The following is a 25,072-nucleotide window of genomic DNA, read 5'->3' as shown; positions in this document are numbered from 1 at the left end:
TTTTCCTTTCTCTCTTGGATTTTGAAGAGAGTCTTAGTAGAGATCCATTCTTTATGTTGGTTGTTTCTTGGACCCAGTACCTCCTTGCTGGTTGATGTCACTCTTTCTTTGATCTTCTCCCACTGACTTTCTACTGGCTCTACATTGTTCTCTAGAACTTACAGGACTTTTCTTTTAAATTCATAAGTCATTATTATCTCTATTTTACCAGTTCGAAAGCCATAAAAGTACAGAATAAAACAGATAAAATACAGCTAGAAAACAGATACATTTCACCATGTTAAATAATTATCATCACTTATACTGCATCCTCCAAAGAGTGAAAAAGCATATTTTTTCCTTAACATAATAGCATCGACAATATATCTCAAAACAGAAGTACAATATTCAAATGAGGACAAGCATTGCAAATATACTAGTCATTCTTTATCTGAAGTAAAGTGTTTGTGCATTAAAATAGAAGTAGAATCTGTGCTCTGAATTCACAGCAGGATAAATAAGGTTCTGCACCTATGGTTTTAACAATTTCCAGATACCAAGTTACTGAACTCATGTCAAGTGTTCGTCCTAGTCTCATGTCCTCTCTATATGATCTGGCACCCCGATTAACTATTCCTTTTGACTTGGCAGTAATCATTTCCGGTTGTCAAACAGTTGACAAATACCCAAGATATAAAAGGTATCTTTAACATAAGTTAACCATGGAATTGCTAACATATTTTCTAGACTCTACAGACCATTGGCAACTGTCTGGAAAATTCTGCCCATGGGTTGTGCCATAGCTTTAACCACAGTATTAGTGGAGCAATTTTAATTTGGCCCTCCACAAAGCCTATATCCAGTTCTAGGTGAGAGATGAAATTTGAGGTAGATTTTAAGATAGCTAAGACCCTGCATAAAAAGCTATTTCCAGCTACCTGAAGCTTCCCAGGGTCAGCAAAGCCCCAAACTCCACCTCCATATATGGCCACTGATAGACATTTGCTTTTATACAGTTGGATCATCGCCTTAATGTTCGTATGGCCCAATCTTTTGGCAAATCTTAAGACTGAATCGCGTTACCCTCATTTTCTGAGTTAATAATCTGTTCCATGAACCGTTTGCCTCTAACAAAATACAAAGGTAATTAAAAACACATACCTTTTCAATTGGGGACCCCCCTATAAAAAAACATTTAGATTTATTATTTTATGGCCCACATATAACAAAAATGTTTGGTTGGTTCACTTTAAAATTCAGATTCATGATTATATCGTGAAATCCATTTAATAGATTTCGAACCCGGTATGCGGTTAAAGCTAGAAGAACTGCATCATCGGCTTAAAGCAATGCCAGAACCAGTTTGGAACCTATTCTGGGGTGTCTTTACTATATGCACTTAGTACTTCACCCAAAGAGTTGATATAAAATATAAATGAGAAAGGGGCTAAAATAACAGCCTTGCCTTGCCCCTCTTGTAACTCTATTAGGGGCCGTACAATCCCCGTTCTTCGTAAAACAAACTCTTATAGAAGATGAATTCTTGTAAACGTTGTACGAGATCTAAAAGGAGGGCCTCAGTACCCACTTTGGCCATCATGTTCCACATCAAATACCTGTCAATCAGGTCGATAGCACAGGGAGGACCATAAATGCCATGTGTAGAGCACCTCTCCTGGCTTTGACATTCTTGCCTGTGATAAGAGTGAGATTTAATGTTTGTTCCACCGTTCCTAACCCAGAGTGAAAACCGTAAGGTGTTTGCCTCTGCCTAATCTTCCAACTCATTCAATATTTCACACCCCAAGGTCTTTACTGTGGACTGTAACATAATGGTAAATGTTGGTCTCCCTTTTTTCATAAATGGGCACTATGATGGCTTCTCTCCAGGAATCAATCACCTCTCCCTACACTGCTGCCCTCAGTACATTAGTGACAAGGGGTGCCCAAACACCACATTGTATCAAAATAGAGCAATGGGTACCCCATCCGGGCCAGTGGCTTTCCCACTTGCAGCATCCTTAAATTCTTTGGTTACAAATTTAACATCCATAAAACTTCATACCCAATTCTCTTGGGGGGTGGCAGGGAGGTCAACACTATTAGCTAATTGTCCCCCTCCTTCCACCTTATCGCAATTAAAAATAAGGGGAAATGGGCGCGTGGTTTATGAGCCGAGCATGATGGCGGCTCTTTAGCAGAGCTCTGGATCTCGATCCTGAGTTATTGCAATATCCGCACATTTATCCGGTCTGCCAACACCCACAAGCTGGTGATGCACTGAGGATCATTGGGGGCACGTAACGAGCCCTGTACTGCCCGTGAGATGCTGTAAATAAGCATTCATGGAACATCGATAGGTGCCAGGCTCTCGCAATACTAACCAGCGTTACCAGCACAGCGAGGAGCAGGGTCATGGCAGGAAGTGGCCGCAATGCCCTTCTATCGCAAGGTGGAGGCAAGCAACAGATGGGCCACCGTCGAAGAAGAAACCTGTGCTCAATGCCTGGCTGACTCAGGACACTGTTGAGTGGCCAGAACTGGCACGTTGGGCCCGGGTAGCTGAGGCCAGTAATCACGGTGAGCCCCCGGGGCCTGACCATGGTTACAACAGGTCTGGACAGAAAAGGCAACGTCGGCCAAATGGACTCCCTGGGAAAGGAGCAGTTGTGAATGAGGTGAGCCATGGCGGATGGTGGTGGTGACTGGAGGCAACGTGGTACACTACGGAAGGGCAAGAAGTAGAGCCTCAACACGCGGCACACACAGCAGTGCAATCGGCCGCTGCCGAAATATACTTTTAACCTGCAGGGGAGACGTGTAACAGCTGTGCCATTGTTGAAAGAGACTCCCCTCCCCCAGGTTCTAATCCCAGACGCAACAGAGCACGGTCGAGTGAAGCAGGTAGCTGAATGAGCCACAGTATTCTCAGGGAGTGTAGGCTGGTCACCGCGGAGATTCCCAGAGGTCTGGCTGTGGTCACAACAAACTCCAAACTGTACTGTTGGAGGTGTCAAGGCCCCGGGGAAGGGGATAGTGTGGAAAAGAGGAAGGTGAGCCACAGAGAACAGCAAAGGGGTTAGAGGATTGTTAATGTGCACACATGTGGCACAACAGAGGGGGAGAAAGTACCGGAGCACCAACACATAACACCCATGACCAAGTGAGCAGGTGAACGTAATATCCTGCATCTGGGGACCACCATGAGGAATGCACGGCAGTGGCTAGAGAACCGAAGCTAGGGGACACAAAGAAGGGAAACAGACCAGGGCCTCTGCTTGACTGTTGAATTTGGTGGCCATATGTGTGGCCCAGGTCAATTCAGGGAAGCGGTACTGGGCAGCACTACTGAACGTTTGTAGTCTCACTGAGTCAGGAGAACCTGGAACTGCAGTGAGGGACCCCCCCAGGGGCTTAAAGCTAAGTAGAACAAAGACAGAGACATTGATTGCTGCACGGGATCTATGGATGAGGCCCAAGGGACAATCTAGGATGCAGACCAATAAAATGGGCAAATATGCAGTCCAGAAGCCAATGGCAGCGGCCCGGGAACATCAGCCAAAGGAGATTGCAGAGCCCTCTGTGAGTGCACTAATGGCAGCAATTACAGATTTGAAAGGTATGATGGAGCCCAAATTAGACGCAGTGAAGGTTGACGTTACCTTTCTGCGGGCCGACCTTTATAAAATAGCTGACAAAATTGCTGCTACCGAGACTGAGGTGGCACACTTGCAGACCAGCACCAAATGCCTCGAAGAAAAAGTCATGTTCCTCATAAACGGGCAAGAGGTAATGGCCACTAAGTTGGATGATGAGGAAGGACGGGCACGCAGAAACATTAAAGTGGTGGGGGTCGACCTATTTGTGGAGGACTTAATCCTCAACTACCTAAAGCCTAAACGACTCTCCATTTATTTTACCATAAAGCGTACACACAGGCCACCCATACCCATGAATAATTTCAAACCAAAGGGTAGTAAGGTATTTCTGCGCAATGTCTGATGGTTTAAGTGTTACTCAAAGAATAATTTAGTAATCTGCTACAAAGGGAGTCCAGACAGTCACCACCCTATACTGCCAAGTTGCAATTTATGAAAAATTGCAATAATAAAGTCTCAATTTGGTAGGTCCCCCTGAGCAAAAAGCATATGACCCTTCTTGTGTCGTTTCACAATTCTTCCGAGATTAAACAGTTCAGCCAATAATAAATGTCCAAAATAGAGTATCCGTGATCTTTAATTTTTCTTCAGTTCTTTTTCTTCACATGAACTCATGAGACAATATTCTTCACACAAATGTATCTTTAGATCTCCACACAACAGCCAACATGCATGTTTCGTCTCTGGTGCATCACCACCATAAAGACTTCCTCAGGGCTAGAGCGACAATCTGTAGTTCAATAATTTCCTTTATAAGTATTTAAAGCGAGTAAGCACAGCTTAGACGTAACTCTAAACAAAGCATATTATTAATTTCCTCATATGTTTATCTTCACACATATTAGTGTTGTTCCCTGTAATATAGTCGTGCCACTCGCCCGTGAAAACAAGCAAACAGACCAGCACCAAATGCCTCGAAGAAAAAGTCCTGTTCATCATAAACGGGCAAGAGGTAATGGCCACTAAGTTGGATGATGAGGAAGGACGGGCACGCAGAAACAACATTAAAGTGGTGGGGGTCGACCTATTTGTGGAGGACTTAATCCTCAACTACCTAAAGCCTAAACGACTCTCCATTTATTTTACCATAAAGCGTACACACAGGCCACCCATACCCATGCCCAAGCCTGGTGCCCCACCCAATGCAATTATTGAACAGATTCGTAATTTCAGGGACAGAGACGCTTTTCAGGCAGCGCGTGCACACGGACACCTTCACCACAAAAACGCAGTGATTTGTTTCTTTCCGGACTTCACGGTACAAGTTCAGAGGCTGAGGTGAACCTTCGAGGGTTTCAAAAGAGAACTGCACAGCAAAGAGATCAAATATTCAATGCTGTTTCCGGCAATGTTGAGAGTGGTCGCAGAAGGGAACACATGGTACTTTAATACATCAGAATAGGACCTGGGAGTGGCTGGAGGGCTGGTGCACAGTGGGCCACAACTCCCAAAGAGATATGAGACGCTGACCACAGTAAGACAAGTCAGAGGGATCTGTGGCAGAGGGAACCCATACATCAGAATAGGACAAGCACGAGAGGAGGGGCTGGACTAAGAAGGCATCGTGAATGTGCCATACCATTAACTGTGTGTGAGATCGGACACCATACTAAAGGTCGGAGGGGAGAGCCAAGACATTGTGAATGGGACTACACCCACTGGGAGTTTGGGGTACATGGGGGAGTCGGGACAGGTCTCCAGGTTGTTCGGCACCTGCCAAACCTCGATTAGTTCTCAAGTTCAAGGGCTAAAGGCACTCTGCAAGTTGCCATGGTGGGTGGTGGTTGAACCTGCCAGCAGGGTAGCAGCATGGGGGAGAAGGTACAGTTGGGGAATGAAGTGTTATTTTTGTTATTTCAGAAATGTTTATTATTTGTTGTTCATATGTTGGATTGCAGAATCAGTGCAGACTTCAGGGTACGTACTGACATGCTGATCCATATATGGTTATTGAAAAAGCAAATGTATCCCACATGGAGGATCAAAGTGTAAATATGCAGTGCCGGGAGGAACACCAGCGCACTATCAACTTTAGAGTACTGCCTTTGAATGTAAATGGTCTAGGTAATTAAATGAAATGCACAATAGTTTTGCAGTACCTACATAGACACGCCCCGACCTGGCATTACTTCAAGAAACACACTATAAAGCATTGGATAGATACGGATACAAACTTGTAGCACATTCAGGTTACACAACAGGATTAAGAGGGGCAGGGATACTGCTTAGGACAACCCTCCCCCTGGTGGTGAAGATCTGGCTTGACCCGTTAGGACAATATGTAGCGCTCACGGGGACGTGCGAGGGACAGACCGTTTATATTGTTTTGTGCTATATGCCACCGGCCATGCACACGGGGGCACTGTCAGTGTTGGGGGCCTTGCTGGTGGACCTCCTGCCAGGGATCTTGATACTAGGGGGGAGACATTAACTCCACTATAGACCCAGAAAGAGAGAGAAACTTAGGCAAATAGGGGGTGGGGGTGGAGCCACTTCGAGCACTTGTAGAGGCCATGGGTTTGACTTATGGCATCTACATAACCCCCCGAGAGCGACAATATACCTTCTACTCAGCTGTGCATGGCAGTTACACTCATATTGATCACATGCTAACACATAGGTGAAGTAAGGGATGGTTCCGAAGCACCCGAATTGGACCACTGGGAATATCAGACCACTCACTGGTGGAGGTGACCTTGCAGGACCCGATAAAAACAAACATACTGCCGCCTAGAATAAACCCCAAGGTCTTCAAGAATAAGGACTTAGCCAACCAAATTAAAGAAAGGGCACAACTCTATTTTCAAGTAAATAAGGGATCAGTGGAATCAGTATGCACCCTATGGGAAGCATTTAAGCCAGTAATAAGGGGGCACATCCAGGCTCTCCTTGGAGGCCACAAAAAAGAAAAACAGATCTAGTGGGAAACATTAGAGAAAGAAGTAGCTTCACTGGAGGCTAGAATATTAGCTGGGGAAAAGGCAGATCCACCGCTCACGCATCGCCTTGACATTAAAAGACAGGAAATGAAGAAACTTGCAGACAACGCAGCAAGGTCAGTTGTCTTAGCAACACAAAGAAGGCTATATGACCTAGGTGATCAAGCTAACAAAATGATTGCATGGTTGGAAAGAGGGACAGGGAATGAAACTGGTTGGCCAAAATATATGATTCCCATGGGGCAATGCACAGCACTGGTGTGGAGATAGCGAGGGCCTTTGCGGATTATTACAAGAGAGTCTCCAACCCTACCAGAACTGAAACGGATTGTCGGGAACTATTGGTGGATATTCGGCTCCCCATGCTGTGCAACAAGGATAGAGAGGGTATGGAGAAAGATAAAACAACCGAGGAGATAGCAGGAGCCATACAAGAGCTGCAGGCGGGGAAGGACCTGGGGCCGAATGGCCTGCCAACTGAGTTATTTAAGGGCACGGTGAGCACATTGGTGCTGTATCTCCTGCAAATGTTTGATGAAGCCAGAGAAAGGGGCTGCCTACCACTAGACCAATGAACAGCCACTATTTGGTGGAGAGGTGTGGTGCAGCGGCCAGGGTTGCTGATTTAGGAGCACAGGGTTCACGGTTCAATCCCCGGCTCTGGGGGTAGCTCAGCTCCGCACCATGTGACTCGGGGCAATAGCTTACTTAATTTCCACGACAGCACCCAGCGCCTTGAGACCCATAAGGGTGAGTAGTAGTTTGCGCTTTACAAATACGGATTTACATTTTTATTTACCCTAGGCCGGTAAGCCACCTGATCAATGTAGCTCCTACAGGCCTATATCCCTATTACATATGGAAGTTAAAATTCTTGCTCAAGTCCTGGCGAGCCGTCTTGTGGGGTTGATCACGACATTGATACACCCCGACCAGTCGGGATTCATGCCGCACTGGGGCACCAGGCTAAACGTCAGACTCCTATATTGCTTGGTGCATTGGACCAAATCCCACCCGGGGAGGAAGCGGCGTTGCTGTCATTGGATGCACGGATGGCGTTCAACAGCATCGAATGGCACTACTTATTTGCAGTTCTGGACAGATTCGAATTTGGCCCCCGGTTCCAATCCTGGTTCAGGTTGTTGTACAAGAGTCCACTGGCTAGGGTGCAGGTGAATGGGTCTGTCTCCCGCTCTTTCGCCCTGCACAGGGGGAGGGGACAAGGATGCCCATTGTCTCCCATACAATTAGAGCTGGCGGAACCGCTCGTAGCATGGGTAAGAGGGGACACGGTGGTGTCTGTAATCACAGGGGGAAAACAGTGGGAAGAGCGAATATCCTTGTATGCGGACGATGTCCTGTTGTATGTAACATGGCCTTGTTTTACTATTAGCAGGCTACTACAAATATTCCAACTATTCGGGGGCTACACAGGGTACCAAATCAATTGGGATAAGTCGCTTCTTTTTATGCTTTTCGATGGGCTGGCACCAGCTCTCCCCGGAGGGATACAGCTCCAGTTTAAGGACAGTTTCAAATACTTGGGTAATATTATCACTAAAACAGAAACAGAATTCATGGAGGGAAACCTGTTGCCACAATTGTATCGTCTATCAAAAAATGTTGCTCACTGGAGGACATTGTCGATTTCCCTGATGGCGAGAGTGGTGCTGTTCAAAATAATGTCACTAACACGTATGTTATATGTTCTCCAAACCACCCGATACATGGTGTCCGACAGGTTTTTCAGAGAAGTGGACAGTGAACTGCGAAAATCTTTGTGGGATGGGGAGGTGAAAGAATAACACTCAAACTCCAGAAAGGTGTATATGAGGGTGGTATCTCTGTACCAGACCTCAAGAAATACAAGAATTATTATTAGGCATCACAATTATGACTGGAGTTTAACAGATACGAATGACCTGGCATTGCGGGTAGACCACCTGGCGATGGGGTTAAGATGATATCCAAGCGCATTGTACTGGAGAAAGGCAGGGAAGTGTAGGCCCCCACAAACAAAGACTATGCTAGAAGTGTGGAAGAAGGCCAATAAGTTACTCTGGTGGGGCAACAGGTTGACAGAACAAACCCTGCTATAGGACAGTGATATGCTGAAGGAAGTAGGGAATGTACAGGGCTTTAATAAATGGAAGCTGCTAGATATAGCCCATCTGGAAGATATATGGAGGAGTCTGGCAAAAATCTTGTTTCAACACCTACAGAAGGAGTATCAACTGGCGGAACCAAAAAGATATAAATACATGCAGCTGAGGCATGCACTCCGTAGGCACATAAGAGAAGGGGACCAAATTCCAGAGTACAGCCCCCTGGAGATTTGACTCCTATTAGATCCAGTCCCAGAAAAAGCACTATCCTTCACATATAGGAAGATCATCCACAACTCGCCTGATCCCCTGAAAAATCTGTGAGTGGCCTGGGAGGCTGACATTGGCCTACTGCAGACAATGATTGTGCAGAGGCCATACAAAGCCCAAGAGAGGTAGCAGTTAGAGTGAGATTTACGTTGATACAGCTAAGGATTCTTCATAGATCATACTCCACGCGCATAGTTATGCTGAAGTTAGGGCACACTCCCACAGATCGATCCATACAGGGCTGTGACCAGAGAGAAACCTTTTTCCACATCATCTGGGAGTGCCCAGCTATACAACAATGTTGGGAAAAATAAGCTGGGTAATGTCAGAAGTCCTGGGGCAGGAAATCCCCGTAGATGCCGGATTGCATATATTATGTGTAACGGGGAGCAGAAATGGCCGGAATATCAAAAAAAATTGGCTACTAGTAGTGGCAATGGTGGCCAAGAGGAATATCGCAAGGGCGTGGGGAGCTGCGCATGGAAGGCCAATCTGGATTTGTGTAGCGCAGCAGAAAAGATAGTAGATAAGAGCAGGGGATGCCCACACAAATGGGAGACATATAGGGAACTATGAGTGGGAAGGGAGCATAACACGCTGGACAACAGGGGGGGGTAGGGGATATTAATGGGTTAGGGAGATAAGATCCGGAATAACTGTTGGATTAGGGGATCACAGAGTTGAATATGTTTCCTTTTGTGTTGATATCTCCAAATGACAGCCGAAACTGTATTGTATGCTGCAACTGACATATGTTTAATAAAAAGATTTATTGAGAAAAAAAAATAAGGGAAAATGGCTAATCCATTCATTTTCGGTAATAGAGCACGCATTGATGCCATGCAAGCTTCCCGAAAAAAAAGGGGCGATGTATTATATCCCAGGAAACGTCTGGTATCTTTCTGCAAAATATCTTCATTTAAATCCTCCCTTGCCCTCCTTCGAACCTCCTGTTCTCAATGGCCTGCTTATAAACGTTTCTTGCTTCCCTGATATCAGCTATGTCACAGTATTTTATTGGTGACCACCTTTAGGGCTTTTAGGGCTCTGGTGCATTCTGAGCTAAATAATGCCAGAGGGGCTTGTTCTTTTGGTAATTTGTTAGAAAATAGAACCCTAGATTTGACCTCACAAAACTGTCAAGAATTTCAGAATGCTCGGCCTTTAATAAAAGGCAGCAAAAAATATCACAGGAGTCTTTAACTAATTCAGTGAAAACATTTGACGGGTCAATAGTGGCCCAAATTAAACGTACCCCCTCGTTTACGGAGTAAATAACTTTGGACTCAATCTGACAGGAAGATCCTAAAGAAATGGGTATACAAAAACCCAGTGTAATGCGATTATGATCACAGTAAGAGTGTGCATGTCATAACTAATCAAACTCTGAACAAGATCCCTTGATAAGAGAATGAAATCTAATATACTACCCTTGCCTCTTCCTATAAAAGTGGGTACATTTATTGTGCTGTTTCCCTGCAAATCTGAAGCAAATGTACGGTTGTGTGTTAATACCAGCTTGTTTAAAGCTTCACCATAAAATGAGTGTATAAAATGAGTCGTATCATCCCTTTGATTGGATAATACATATATTCCATTCCCACTATGTGGGCATTTAGTAATGTTAAAACACCTGCCAGTACTCTCGAAACAGAATTCCTCAGGGAAGATACAAAGTCTGAATCTAATTTCCCCATCTCATGGATCATGCCAACTGGGTGAGAAGTAAGTAAAATATTAATGTATTTAAAGAATATTTATTCCATTAGGTAATTTGGGATTCATAACTTGGTAACATGGCCTAGCTGCCAGTATTTTCACACTCTGATTCTTAATCGAACATGCCGCAACCCCCCCCCCCCCCCCGCCTTTCTTCTTTCTGCTGCTGTCAGCCTCTTGTCGCAGAGATTAAATGTAAGATCATTTAAAGCAATGGGATTCAGACCCATGTTTCCTGGCAGTACATAATATTAAAGTTAGCTAAAAAGTTTCTGGCAGATTCCCTAATATTTAATTACATAATCTGCATACCTTGACAGTCAGAGTTGTTTGGTTTCTTTAGATTTGGCTCAAGGGCTAAGTTGCCAAAAGCACCTGTGTTCTTCACTGTACATAGTCAATCAGTATCCTCTAGACCAGAGAGGACCCCAAACCTTTTGTTTAAGGGTAAGTGGAAATATAACTTTCACATTTAGGTGGGACCGTAAGGCACGTTTAGTTTCGCCCTGCCTGGAGCTAGATGTTGGTAAATGAAACCCAATGGTAATAAAGTTACAGAGCTTGAATTAGTTAACGCTAAGAATGCTTGGCTCAAAATGTCCCCTGCCACCATAGGTTTTCGAAAGATGATAATAACTGAATTCCCTGCATAACTACACTGCAGGGGCCCAATGCCACCTACACGTTGCACAAATAAAATCACGTAACCAAGGTCTCAATGGCAACTTACTGAATTATGAAGATACATGAAGAACCTTATTTTTAAGGGCCCATGTTTCACCAACACTTGGCGCCAAACACTGCACATTAGACAATATATTAACGTAAGGACTGGAGCTGGAGGTGGATACGTCACTGGGAGAGGGGATGAATTGGTTAATGCCGCACTTTACAGGTTTTTAGAATGCATCTCTGCTGCTCGAGTGCCATCTTTGTGTAGTGACAAATTTGAGGCTGATACTTCAATTTTGGTAAGATTAAGAGTACCACCCCCATGGCAATCCCTCTTTGTAATCTTATGTGTAACAGATTATACAACATGCTGCAGAAAAGGGGGCAGAGGAGTAAGCAACGTTCCACAATCACGGGGTAAGGTAGTGGCATCAATACATTGTGACTGAACATTCTTTGTGTTTGTAACACAATTAGCTTCTTGTATCACATTTTTGTCCATGCTAGCCTCTATAGACTTAAGGCGATCATAAGTGGATAGGAGTTTAACATCTAACAGGTCACTAATACACTGAGTTATGTTATCTTAACATTATGATGACCCCATAATAAAATTGTCTTTTGGCGTCATAATAGTTCATCTTAATCTTAAACTCACACTTATGATTTATTTTCACATTTAATCACTGCAAATTATTTTTCAGCACCACTTGATCCAAATTCATGGCTTTTTCATCACTGGCGGATCTAGATAAGGACATCTCACGATAATACCTAGTGAGATACCTACTAGATACCAGTTTCCTCAAATAAATCCCATATGATGATGCTCCGCCGTTGGGTGGGCTGATGGGTTTTCTTTCCACTTCTTGCATAGCAACACATTCAGTTGTTACAACACACGGCGTGCCACTACCTTTCCATTCTTAGCTTCATGTCACTAGACCAGTAGTACCCACTTGTGTTATTGGTAAGCTGGCCCCACCCATAACCCTCCTCCTTACGCAGCCCTACCTGGGACAGGACATGGCGGAGTTCGGGATATAAGCAATTAAAAAGGTTGCAGAATGAGCTTTAAATGGTTATAATTGTTATGTATCGCCACTGTGTACACCGTCTTTCTTCATTTATGCTGCCCTCTGAGTGAATTCACTCAGATGGCAGCATAAGTGAAGAAAGGCGGATTGAATTCCTGTGAGTGACCTATTAAGTAAATATAACTTTTTAAATACAAGATAAAGGGTCTACTAAGCCATATTGGGAAACCATCAGTTTCTCCAACACATAGATGGAACTATAATATCCTCAAAGATATGGAGGACACGTAACAACTGCAATATACTATGAGACCAGATTTCAATTAAATTTCCTTCACATACAAGAATATACTAATTAGGGGACTACTCCCTGACAGAATATCTGATTGATGACATTAATCTTGACTATGTCGTACCTCTTTGAATTAGAGATATTTCCATGTCTAAAGACAAAAAAACCCTGACCACTATACAGATGCAAAGTATTTTTCTCTTGGTCCTGAAGAAGGGGATACAAAATTGTTGTTTTCACCAAAACGTGCGTAGACCAGTGATCACACATCTGGGAGTCCTACCTAAGAATTAAACCAAAGAAGAATTAACCAGAAATACATTTAATGGACTTGTGAATGCCTAATCCTGATTCTGATAACAATGACGGATAGTAACACAGAGTAGGACCCCAACACAGATGTGTTTTTATTGTCATTTTTGTGTGGTATGATTGATGGTATGTGTGATGAGAATGAAAGGTGAGAATGGAAGGATGATGTTGTCATTTGGGGGTTACTAAAACCTGTATCAAAACTGAGAGAACCTAATTTTGATTTTTCTTTCAATTGAAATGCTGATATGAATTTGTCTTTATCTGTAAATGTTGTTATGAGCACATGAGTTTAAAATACACAAAAAAGTATGTAAAATATAGATATATAAATGTTGTTTATAAATAAAAAAACTAGAAAGAAAGCAGTTTCTGTGCTGAGACTTTATTTCATGGGGAAATGTCCATTTTGAGTAATTATCACTTTTGAAACTAGATAGGCCAAATAAGAGGTTGTTTTAATTGTATCTACCCTCTTTTCCCCCTCCTCCTAGGCTCTAAATTAACTGGGGATACCTTTGTGTATGTAGGTCTCCACTGTTTAAAACCATGATTCTGAAAAGCACAGATCCTGTCAATCACATCGTTAATTAAGTGTGCATTGATGATGAATGGTATTTATGTTTTCAACACACCTTGAACATCTAGATTTGTATAAAAAAATAATGGTTTTACTGCAGAGGAAAAAAATTTCACAGCAATAGATATGCTGAGTTTCCTTCAATGGGATGGAAAAAGTGATAAAACAAAATATCAGCTTGATAAATCTTGAATATCTTTATGCAGCTACCATATTATGACTTGAGAAAAGAGGCACAGTTTAGTGTAAAAAGTCACTATTTTATTAACACTATTATTATTATTATTTTTAAATGAAAAAAAACATTTAAAAAAAATACCCCTGAAAGTATGTAAACAGTGAGGATAGGTCACTTCTAAATGGTTGGCATAAACCCTGCGGCCAAACTCTACTTCCCATTGTGATGCAAGGTCAGGCACAGAGCCCAGACATACGCCAAAGGTGGTGTGCAGTGTGGGTTGGCCAATGCTCATTGTTCACGGCTGAAAACCACAATTAAAAAGTGAATTATGGTTGTGTCCTAATCCCTAAAACTACAACGTTGCTCACCATGCTCAAAACATTCATTTACAAATGATACAGGAATCAAAAGCACGCTAGCTACAGAAAAAAATGTTGGGCGATGCCAGTTATCGTGTATATTGTGTGCACACCATAACTCATGCCCCACCCACCCAAGCTCAATACTCCCCATAGCTGATGGCATGTAAAACAAGCATTGGCAGTGTCAATAGGTTTAACTTGAAGGAATGTAATACGGGTAATGTGAAGCTTTAAAAGTAAATCACATAGGAATACATAAGTACTTATGTGAAGGCAAAGAACTATAGAAAAAAATGGGTGTAATGTAATTACTTTAGCGCTTACTGCTCCTGACAAAGGATTAGTGGTGGACTGGTATAGGGAAATGTGTTAATTTTAACGGTGGACATTCTAGTCTGTTAGTTAGAATGAATAAGATAATGGAGGCATAGAAGAGAGAGGAGTTTCGATTGCTATTTGGGAGATCATAGTAGGAAGATAAGGCTTGAGATGAGTTAAATGAGAGATGGCGGAGGGAAGCATCTCTAGAAAGGGATTGGGGGATTATAGTTGTAAAATGAGGTTTAGGAGACTTGAGGTAAGAATTTAGAAAGGGTTGCTTGGGAGATCATAGTAGTAAAATTAGGTTTTGGATGAGCAAAGGAGGAATAAAGGGGGGCTACAAAGGTTTATTTTGGAGATCATAGCTGTAGTACGGGGTTTAAGATGAGTCAGAGTGGACGTTATATCAAGAGAAGTATAGGATGAGAGGGTAGATCATTGGGGAGAGTCAACGGTGTTTTTTGTCTTCTACATTAGGAGTAAAGTAATAAATACATAACTACATAATAAAGGGTATACATGTATAAGGAACATAATATATTGAGATTTGAAGTTGTATTGCACAAACTCAATTTCAAGTGTTACTGTACTTAAAGCAAATTTAAGATTTTTTTGATTTTATATTTTCCTCAATATTGCAATAGTGAAGTACTTGTCGGTAAAATAGTTATGATAGTATTTACATATTGGGATAGATTAATAAAAAAGTGACTAATAAGCATCTGATCAAATAACTGATTTGAAAACTATGCAGTGCCTTATAAACATGTTAAGCATAGAATATATATATATATATATATATATATATTCACTGAAAAAGCAAAAGTTACAAGGACATTATAGTTAGGAAATAGAATTTAAAACAAGCCTTAGAAATTCACGGAAAATTTCAGCAGTGATGTCACTGACCATTTTGTGAGTGATGTAATACGTGAGGTCATAAGCAGTGCATTGGGGGGCGTGAGTTATAGTTAGCTCAGCTAACTATAACTGCTGAATTTCTATGGTTTTGTATGAGTGAAATGTCAGCCTAACTATAAGGACCCTGTAACCTTTGTTTTTTTCAGTGAATTTCTAAGTTTTTAGCATTTTTATTTGCTAACTATAACGTCTTAAACACACGGACGCCATGCTACCATGCCGGCTGATCTACAGCTAGAATCACACATATAATAATAGAGGATATTCCTGCCTTGGAACTGGTTGACTACCTACCGTGTTCACTACCAACCGTGTTCACTCCGCCAAAGGAGGACTGACTAATAATCCATCCTATATTTGAGATAGAGACAAGTACGCATCACCAGATTTTAGAACGAGAATCCACATAAGCGAATAAATATAGTCAATATTTATAGACAGTGGGTTTTGTTCTGCCCTGAAGAAGTCCGGGAGGATGAAATGCGTTGCCTGCGATCTTTTATCTTGTTGAAAGAAAAAAAAGAAGGCATTAATAAAGGATTTGGAGAAACAACTTCTGCTGAATTGCCATTTTCTGATTTTGATATGTGAATCACAAATGTTTAAACTATATCAGTTACTTTTGTAAAATTATGATTTGATTTAAGTGTGCTGGGCCATTGTGTTTATGTCTCTTTAACCTTTGAATTTTTCAGTGAATTTCTAAGGTTTTTTTAAAATCTCATTCCTAACTATAATGTCCCTGTAACCTTTGGTCTTTTCAGTGAATTTCTATGTTTTTTAAAATTAGTAATCGTGTTTGCAGAGTAGTGGAGAAAGAGGGCTGCGCCTCTGACCAACTCTCAGGAATCCCGCTGTGTAGGACTTACAGGAGATAGCAGGAGGGGTAGTTGGAAAGAGGTTGTCGGACACCACGCGGCTCCTGGTACACTACTAATAGGCGGATGAAGTCCCCTTGGCTCCAGAGGGTCCTTGGGGGCCAACTACCCCTCCTGTTAACTCGAGTAAGTCCCACACAGTTAGTTTGCTGAGGGATTTTCTGTGGCCACACCCCCTTTCTCCACCACTCTGCAAACGCACCCCCTGGCGCACTACTAAGTGTGAGATGAAGTCTCCTTGGCTCTTGAAGGTCCTTGGGGGCCAACTACCCCTCCTGCTACCTCTAGTAACACATTCACAGCTGGATTTCTGAGAGGTTGTCAGAGGCCAGGCCCCCTTTCTCCACCGCTCTGCAAACGCGTCTCCAGACGCACTACTCAACCGGAAGCGTACCAGGAGGTGCGTTTGCAGAGGGGCGGAGAAAGGAGTCATGGCCTTCAAGTACTCTCAGTAATCCAGCTCTCTAGCACTTACTGGAGGTAACAAGAGGGCGTGTTGGCCCCCAAAGGTCTTCAGCATTCAAGGGGATTTCAGCCAATCAGATCTCAGGCATTAGATCTGGAGGGGTCACGAGTCCACCGCAGCCACAGTTTACATCTGAGAAATCTTTAAATTTCTCAGCAACTATTGAATGGATTTAATCCATTTAACACGAAGAGTGCTTTCTGGACCAAGAGCTACCTTTTTCCAAATTTGGTGTCATTCCATTCAGCAGTTTGGGCTGTAGCTGTGTCAAAAGTTTCCTATGGAAAGTAACATGGAGGAAAAGCGTTTGTGACCCCCCCCTTTTTCTCAGCCCCTGGTTGATAGATCACCCTGAAACTTTCAAGACAGCAACTGAAGTAACTAGCAGATTAGTTTTGAAAATCTTGCAAGGATTCATCAAACGATGCTAATAGCAAACGAAAAAACGCTCTTCCTATGGAAAGTACATACTAACTTTCCTAACATGCATACATACACAAATATTGTACAAGCGCAGACTTTCAATTTTTGCTGTACTTGAGGCTAAATTATTTATTTTATGGGCTTAATGACCGGTTTAACATGAGTTGTTTTTTGTGATTACCATACAGATTTTACATACTCTATGATAATATTTGGCCAATAGGATCAGTGCCGCATATGCGGTTTTCCATGTAATTTTTGTACATGTCAAGGATGATTACTCTTCTGTTTACATAATGTTTCACGGACGCCATGCTACCATGCCGGCTGATCTACTGCTAGAATCACACATAAAATAACAGAAGATATTCCTGCCTTGGAACTGGTTGACTACCAACCGTGTTCACTCCGCCAAAGGAGGACTGACTAATACTCCATCCTATATTTGAGATATCAGAGACAAGTACGCATCACCAGATTTTAGAACGAGAAACCACATAAGCGAATAAATATAGTCAATATTTCTAGACAGTGTGTTTTGTTCTGCCCTGAAGAAGTCCGGGAGGATGAAATGCGTTGCCTGCGGTCTTTTATCTTGTTGGAAAAAAAAGAAGTCAATAATAAAGGATTTGGGGAAACAACTTCTGCTGAATTGCCATTTTCTGATTTTGATATGTGAATCACAAACATTTAAACTATATCAGTTGCTTTTGTAAAACTATGATTTGATTTAAGGAACTGGGCCATTGTGTTTGTCTCTTTAACCTTTGGTCTTTCCAGTGAATTTCTATGTTTTTTTAATTAGTAATCGTGTTTGCAGAGTAGTGGAGAAAGAGGGCTGCGCCTCCAACTAACTCTCAGGAATCCCGCTGTGTAGGACTTACAGGAGATAGCAGGAGGGGTAGTTGGAAAGAGGTTGTCAGACACCACACGGCTCCTGGTGCACCACTAATAGGCGGATGAAGTCCCCTTGGCTCCAGAGGGTCCTTGGGGGTCAACTACCCCTCCTGTTAACTCGAGTAAGTCCCACACAGTTGGTTTGCTGAGGGATGTTCTGTGGCCACACACCCTTTCTCCACCACTCTGCAAACGCACCCCTGGTGCACTACTAAGTGTGGGATGAAGTCCCCTTGGCTCTTGAAGGTCCTTGGAGGCCAACTACCCCTCCTGCTACCTCTAGTAACACCCTCACAGCTGGATTTCTGAGAGGTTGTCAGAGGCAAGGCCCCCTTTCTCCACCACTCTGCAAAGACACCTCCAGACGCACTACTGGTTGGGGGAAGTAGTCCACTTCATTTCTGAGGCCCTCAGAAGTAAAGTGGAATTCATTCCTCAAATGGAAGCGTACCAGGAGGTGCGTTTGCAGAGGGGTGGAGAGAGGGGTCGTGGCCTTCAAGTACTCTCAGCAATACAGCTCTCTAGGACTTACTGGAGGTAACAAGAGGGCTTGCTGGCCCCCAAAGGTCTTCAGCATTCAAGGGGATTTGATTGCCCAACCATCATTGCATCAGGAGCCGCGTTCGCAGAGTGGTGGTGAAGGGAGGGTGGCCTCTTGTAACTGCCCTTTATAAAAATGTTTTATATGGGATGGTGACTGCGCAGCCCCCTCCTCCTGATGCGAATTTCAGCCCTGGGGACCCATTCTCTGGGGCCAGGCCTTTATGTATGAATTTTTTTAAGAGAGAGGGGGTGGTCATGCAGCCCTCCCCCAGGCCTATTTTGGCCTCGAGGACCCCATCTTGCAGGGCCAGGCCTTAATTTTCTTTTAACAATTTTTTTTAAATGTGGAGGGGGCCCACACAGAGCAAAATTGCTCCAGGGACCCCATAACCCGTGGCATGGCCACCTTGTTGGTGACTGTGTGCGGGAGCTGGCATTGATTTTGGACAGAGGTAGCTGCTGACATGGCTTGGCGGAAGATAGCAAACTGCAATGTCCAGAGGCTATGCACCCCAGGACATTGCTAGAGCCGGCCCTGGGGGGTGGCAGTCCCTAGGGCCATCTACGGGTCTAGTAGGGGGGTCGCATGCCCCCCCCCCACACCATTAATTCAGCCCCAGGATGTGGCAGTCCCCGGGGGTGCAGCCTCCCCCCATGCATTATTTCTAATATAGGTCCAGGGAGGTGGCAGTTCCCGGCCCCCCGCAATTGTGCATCAGAAGATGGCTGCCAATACTTCCTAGTTTGAAGTGTTGGCAGCCAATCAGATCTCAGGCATTAGATCGGGAGGGGTCACGAGTCCACCGCGGCCACAGTTTACATCTGAGAAATCTTTACATTTCTCAGCAACTATTGAACGGATTTACACCATTTAACAAAAAGAGTGCTTTCTGGACCAAGAGCTACAATTTTCCAAATTTGGTGTCATTCCATTCAGCAGTTTGGGCTGTAGCGGTGTCAAACGTTTCCTATGGAAATGAACATGGAGAAAAAGCATTTGTGACCCCCCCCCCTTGTTCTTGGCCCCTGGTTGATAGATCACCCTGAAACTTTTAAGAGAGCAGCTGAAGTGACTAGCATATTAGTTTTGAAAATCTTGCAAGGATTCATCAAACAATGCTAATAGCAAATGAAAAAACACTCTTCCTATGGAAACTACATACTAACTTTCCTAACATGCAGCCATACACAAATATTGTACAAACGCAGACTTTCAATTTTTGCTGTACTTGAAGCTAATTTATTTTATTAGATTTTTTCCTCAATAGTGAAGCATGTCTAGGTAAAATAGTTATGATAATATTTTCATATTGTGATTGATTAGATATTTATGGGTCCCTGTTTTATTAATCTAATACCTTAGAGGAAAATAATTCAGCGACCTATAAACATACTAAGCATAAAGTTATATATATATGTCTGTGTAATTAATACATTTCTGAAGCAGACCTAAAAACCATCTATATATTTTAAAAATATATTTGTTAGAAATGGGTGTCACTATTTGGCAGTGGCTTGCACCCTGTCCAAGTAGGAACCCTTCCTTCTAGTTAGGATAGGCGATTACACACCTAAGATAAACCATGCTCACCCTCTTGGTAGCTTGGAACGAGCAGTCAGGCTCATCTCAGAGGCAATGTATATAAAGTAGTTGTACATAACACAGTAACAACGAAAACACTACAAATGGACACCACACCAGTTTAGAAGAATAAAGTATCTTTATCTAAACCAAACAAGACCAAAACGACAAGCACAGGGGAGGTGAGGCACCAGAAAACAAAGTGATGTCAGTTCCTTACATGCAGGATAAGAGGTGCATCAAGTTCTTGCTCCCAGGAGAGGTGATGCATTGGTTCCTTACTGTTATGCAGGGGCGGTTATGTGTCAGCTCCTTACTGTGAGAGGATACTTTGCATCAGTTTCTTACTGCATGAGGTGGTGATGCGTTGTTTCTCCAGACACAACCTTTGTTCCTTACTAAAGCCCAGCATCGATGCAGACTTGGAGCACAGGTGTAATGAATGGAAAATTCAGATGCTGAGGGTCGATGCAGCAGCAAAACAGGCACTGTGTCGATCCTCACAGACAGGTGATACGTTGATTCCTTCAGAAGCACAGCAGGGCCTGTGTCGGAGTCAAGATGGTAGTCTGTCTTCGGAGACATGGTGCACTGAACTTGGGCTGTGGCTGTTACTTCGGCCACAGGCACGTGCTTTGTTGATTTCTTTGGCTGCATGGTGGCAGTGCATGGGAACTTCTCCTGCATGGCGATGCTGTATCAGAAAAACAGGCGCTGGAAGGGCGATGCACGCATTTTCAGCAGCAAAGAGGGTCAAAAAATTAGGAGTTAAAATTCAAAAAGTCAGGGCTAAACCTGGAAAAAGGGCGAGGTCAAACACAATCCCCCAGCAGCCTAAAGCCAGGGGAGTCCCATCCATACCTTTGCAATTCCCTGATTAGAGTGATAGAACATGGACCCTGGCCCAAAACAGGAGGGACGCATCCCAGTTCTATGCCTTTCTGAACCCAGATGGATCCCTCTATCCATATTCTCAGGGCCCACTAAGCTAACCCATGGGTAACCCTCCTCACCTGTGGATCCCATCTGTGCAGCACCTAACCTTACTTTGCGCACAGAGTTCTCTCCAGTAGGCAGACAATACAATCAAGGACAACACAGAGGTGTAGACCAGTACACTCCCGGAGTGTGACTCCTACACCGCCCCCCACCCGGACATCTGTTAGGCCTAGGTGGTAAATTCCATTCCGCTCACAGAATTTGGGCAATTTCACGTTCTCTGCGGAACGCAAAATTGCCCAAAATTATGCGTTCCGCGACTTTGCAAAATGTTTTGCTTGTTTGCGTTCTCAAAGTGCATGTTCGTGAGAGATTTCCCCCCCCCCCCCAAGCACGCAAACAATTGCGAACAGGAAAAAAAAGCATTGTGAACAAGCAATTCTGCAGGTTGAGATTTTTTACTGTTTCGGGGATTTGCATAACGCTATTACACCCACCCCTAATGTCTGTCCACCAGGACCGAAAGCCACCGTGGACAGAGACAGCTGTATGAGGAGAGCCATGCCCCTGGCTGTTCTGGGCTCTATAATCTCTGGTGTCTGAGAGTGGAGGGTTGTAGCCCCAGGTGCTTGGCACCTGTTGTCCACTCTCCCTCCCACCAGGTCAGAAATGGCATCCTGAAACTGGGCCACCAGCCAAGGGTCAGTACCCTGAAGCTGGACAGAACACTAGTGTGGCCTCTCCCACACCCTGTCCTCCCGTCTGGGATACAGTACACTCCACTGTAGAGAGGAACCGCCAGACTCCATAACTGTCAGGGCATGTGTAGAAGTGTCCTGCACATTTCTACCACTATTTCAGGAGTGCTATCCTGAAACTGGTCTCCAAGCCTAGGGTCTGTATCCATAGGATGGACAGGAGTAAGACTTCCCTCCCACCTGGGGCTCTGCCCCATCCCACCCAGAGTGGTTTCCCCAGGAAACAAAACAGTAGGGACACTGCTAGTAGTTGCCCTTCTCTCTAGATCAGGGGTGACACCCTAAACCTGGCCCTCCATACCATGGCTTAACCTTTGCCTGGCAAGCCAGGACTTCCATTGGAGCAACCGTACCCTCAAAGAAACACCTTTCTGAGGTGTTTGAGGGTCTGCCTGGTGCAGGCCTCTAGCCTCCCGTTCACCTGACAGTGCATGAAGATTCCCACAGCCAGAAGTGGGCTCACCAGAGTCAGTCCTGGAATGGTCTGACCTTAGAACTGGCAACCTCTGTATCCCCCCTCATACCTCTCTCTGGACTTCTGTACCCTCCCACCCAGAGTGGTACCACCAGAACTAGTGGGACTCTGACAGCCACCTGCCAGCTTTCCTGATTCAAGGGGGTCCCCACAAGGAGATTCCCTCCCAGTACAGACTAGGCCCCCCTCCTGGTGCTCCCTCTTGGAACAATTAAGGGACTGGGACTGGGTTTTAGGCAACCGGGGCCTCAGCCCACTCCCAACCCATCTCCTCTGAAGCAAGACATGGGTACCCCGCACCCATCCTACTCTACTGGGACCTATCTGGGTCACTGCAAATCTCACCCACCACAGTTGACTTGGTGGAAAACCTGAGCCACCAACCATAGGATCACTCCCAAAAGGTTTACCTCCAGTGCAAGCTTACTGGGATCAGATATCTCACATTACACCAGGTATTGTAATAGATCTGGAAAACTGACTGAATATATGCTCCCCAGCAATCAAATTATTCAGCTCCACACGTTAGCCACACTACCCTCGACCTCACCATCCAGTCACTTGGAAATGTACCTCACATCACCCTCCTGAGCCAGGTCTGACTGTCCCTGCCACTCAGTCCACACTCTTCTGGGGTGCCTCCATACTTCCATACCAGGGCTTCTACCATGGTGGAACCCCTTTCCTTGACACTCACACTTCAAGCCAATACAGCATCCCTTCCACCACTAGGACTCCCCATGCCAGTTCACCCACTCCACCTCAAGGAGGCTGCACACCTCTGGAGCTACCTCTAAAAACCTGAACCCCCTGGTGTATTTTATCACCCTCCTTCAAGTCAGGCACCAAGGCTGTGCATTTGCATTTCTTCCTCAGTACTGGAAATTACAATTTTGCTGCCACCATTTGAAATGAACTCAGCCTCGATGGCTTCAAAAGTCAGGGTCCAAGTCTCATTCTTAGCTCGTTATTCAAAAGCATCTTTTTCTCCTCCATTTTGAGTCAAGCAAGTTCCAACTGGAACTTCTTTTCTTCCCACCTATCTGCAGTCCTTCTGGGGATAGATCCGGAGAGGGAAGACTGCTGACACCTCTGGAAGGAGCTCTTCCACCATTCAGGATGCCCCCCCCTCACCCCACAGGCAATGCGGGCTCCCACAGACATCCCAGGTGCAGACTTTGTTCCTTCTCCTCTAAGTGCTCATCATCCTCCCTGGTTGCCAACCAGGTCCACAGCACTTTTGGCAGTTCCGCCTCCCTAGTGAGGCCTTTAAAAGAGCACTTGACATCCTTGTAGAATGTTTAGAGCTGTGGGACCAATCTCTCCACTCAAACACCAACTATGCAGGTACTGCTGATGGATCAAAACTCAGGCATTGCAAAATTGTATGTGGCTGTGCAGTGGTCTGCGTCCTGGCAGTAGTGTACATCAATCACTGTATGTCAAGTACGAACTCAAGTGCTATCCTCACTGCTGTTAGAGTTGGGAGTCTTTAGTTGGCAGTGGCTTGCACCCTGTCCAAGTAGGGACCCTTCCTTCTAGTCAGGGTAAGGGGATTACACATTTAAGATGACGCCCTGCTCACCCCCTTGGTAACTTGGCACGAGCTTTCAGGCTCATCTTCAAGGAAATCTGTAAAGTATTTGTACATAACACACAGTAACAGTGAAACCACTGCAAACAGACGTCACACCAGTTGGGAAGAATAAAGTATCTTTATCTAAACCAAAGACCAAAACAACAAACATCCAACATACCATTACCAAGATATTACTTTAAAAAGGTTTAAAATGGTTCAGCCATAGATATGCAAACCTAGGCATCCTTGGATACCAGACTACATGGTTTAACACACCTAACAGCCACACCACAGACTCACCACTGGCCTACACCTACACAACCAATAGCCGATTTTCAATGCCACACACATGCAAGCCATGCCATAGATTTCCTTTCAAGCAACTCAAAGTTAGTCACGAGCCAAAGGATTACTCTGGTCACACCAATACCTGATCCTGTTGCACCACTCCAGTCATTGGCTCAGATGAAACCCTACCTTATCCCCCACTAACACTAGTGTTTACCCACCATGCCCACTCATCTTTGGGCTTCTTTACTCTGCACCCTACTAGACCATCCGATTCTCCCTCAGTGTATACCCCTGCATTTTGGGTGCTTGCTTGGGGACAGGGGGTGAGGAGACATTTCTCCTTTCCATACTGGTTGTCTCACTGCATCTGAGGTGTAGTACCTTATAGGGTAAAAGGTACCACTACTAAGCCATTTGCACCCTTCATTCTTAGTGTCCAACTACCGTCTGTGCAGAACGTGCACTTCCACCAAACGGATTTTGTAATTTTGAGTTCTTTGCAGATCTGTAATTCCCAATAAAGAGAACTTGCTGTCACTTACAATCCCCCACACAGTGCATGGTCAGGCCCATTTATTCTGCAGAACAAAACTGTTGCTTTACTGTGCTAGTTTCAGAATTACTGTATGTGTATTGCTTGGAACAGAAATCAGAGATAATTATACAGCAGTTGGTATTCCTGCTTCACTTCGGTGAAATCTCAAAATTAATTTGATCCAATGCAAATCTGCTTTCCCTGGTGACAGTCTAGCTTGAATCATTCTACAAACCTATTTAGAACATGGACTCAAGTTCGTGGTATGTCATTACACGTGACCTGTAATGCTGTGGGCAGTAGTCTTACTGCATGGGTTTGCACCAAAATTAATGCATGGTAGCAACATGGTTAACA

General features: G+C 44.2%; 1 protein-coding gene across 1 annotated transcript in view; it reads right to left on the bottom strand.

Moving 5' to 3' along the window:
• Positions 1-25,072, bottom strand: part of LOC144819871 (thioredoxin-like) — a 62,231-nt gene that overhangs the window by 18,988 nt on the left and 18,171 nt on the right. The gene's annotated exons all lie outside the window — the stretch shown is intronic.

Source organism: Lissotriton helveticus, chromosome 2_1 (assembly GCF_964261635.1).
Source record: "Lissotriton helveticus chromosome 2_1, aLisHel1.1, whole genome shotgun sequence".
In the NCBI taxonomy this organism is placed as follows: Eukaryota; Metazoa; Chordata; class Amphibia; order Caudata; family Salamandridae; genus Lissotriton; species Lissotriton helveticus.
The sequence above is the reverse complement of the archived record's forward strand: the minus strand, read 5'-3'. Positions and strand labels throughout refer to the sequence as shown.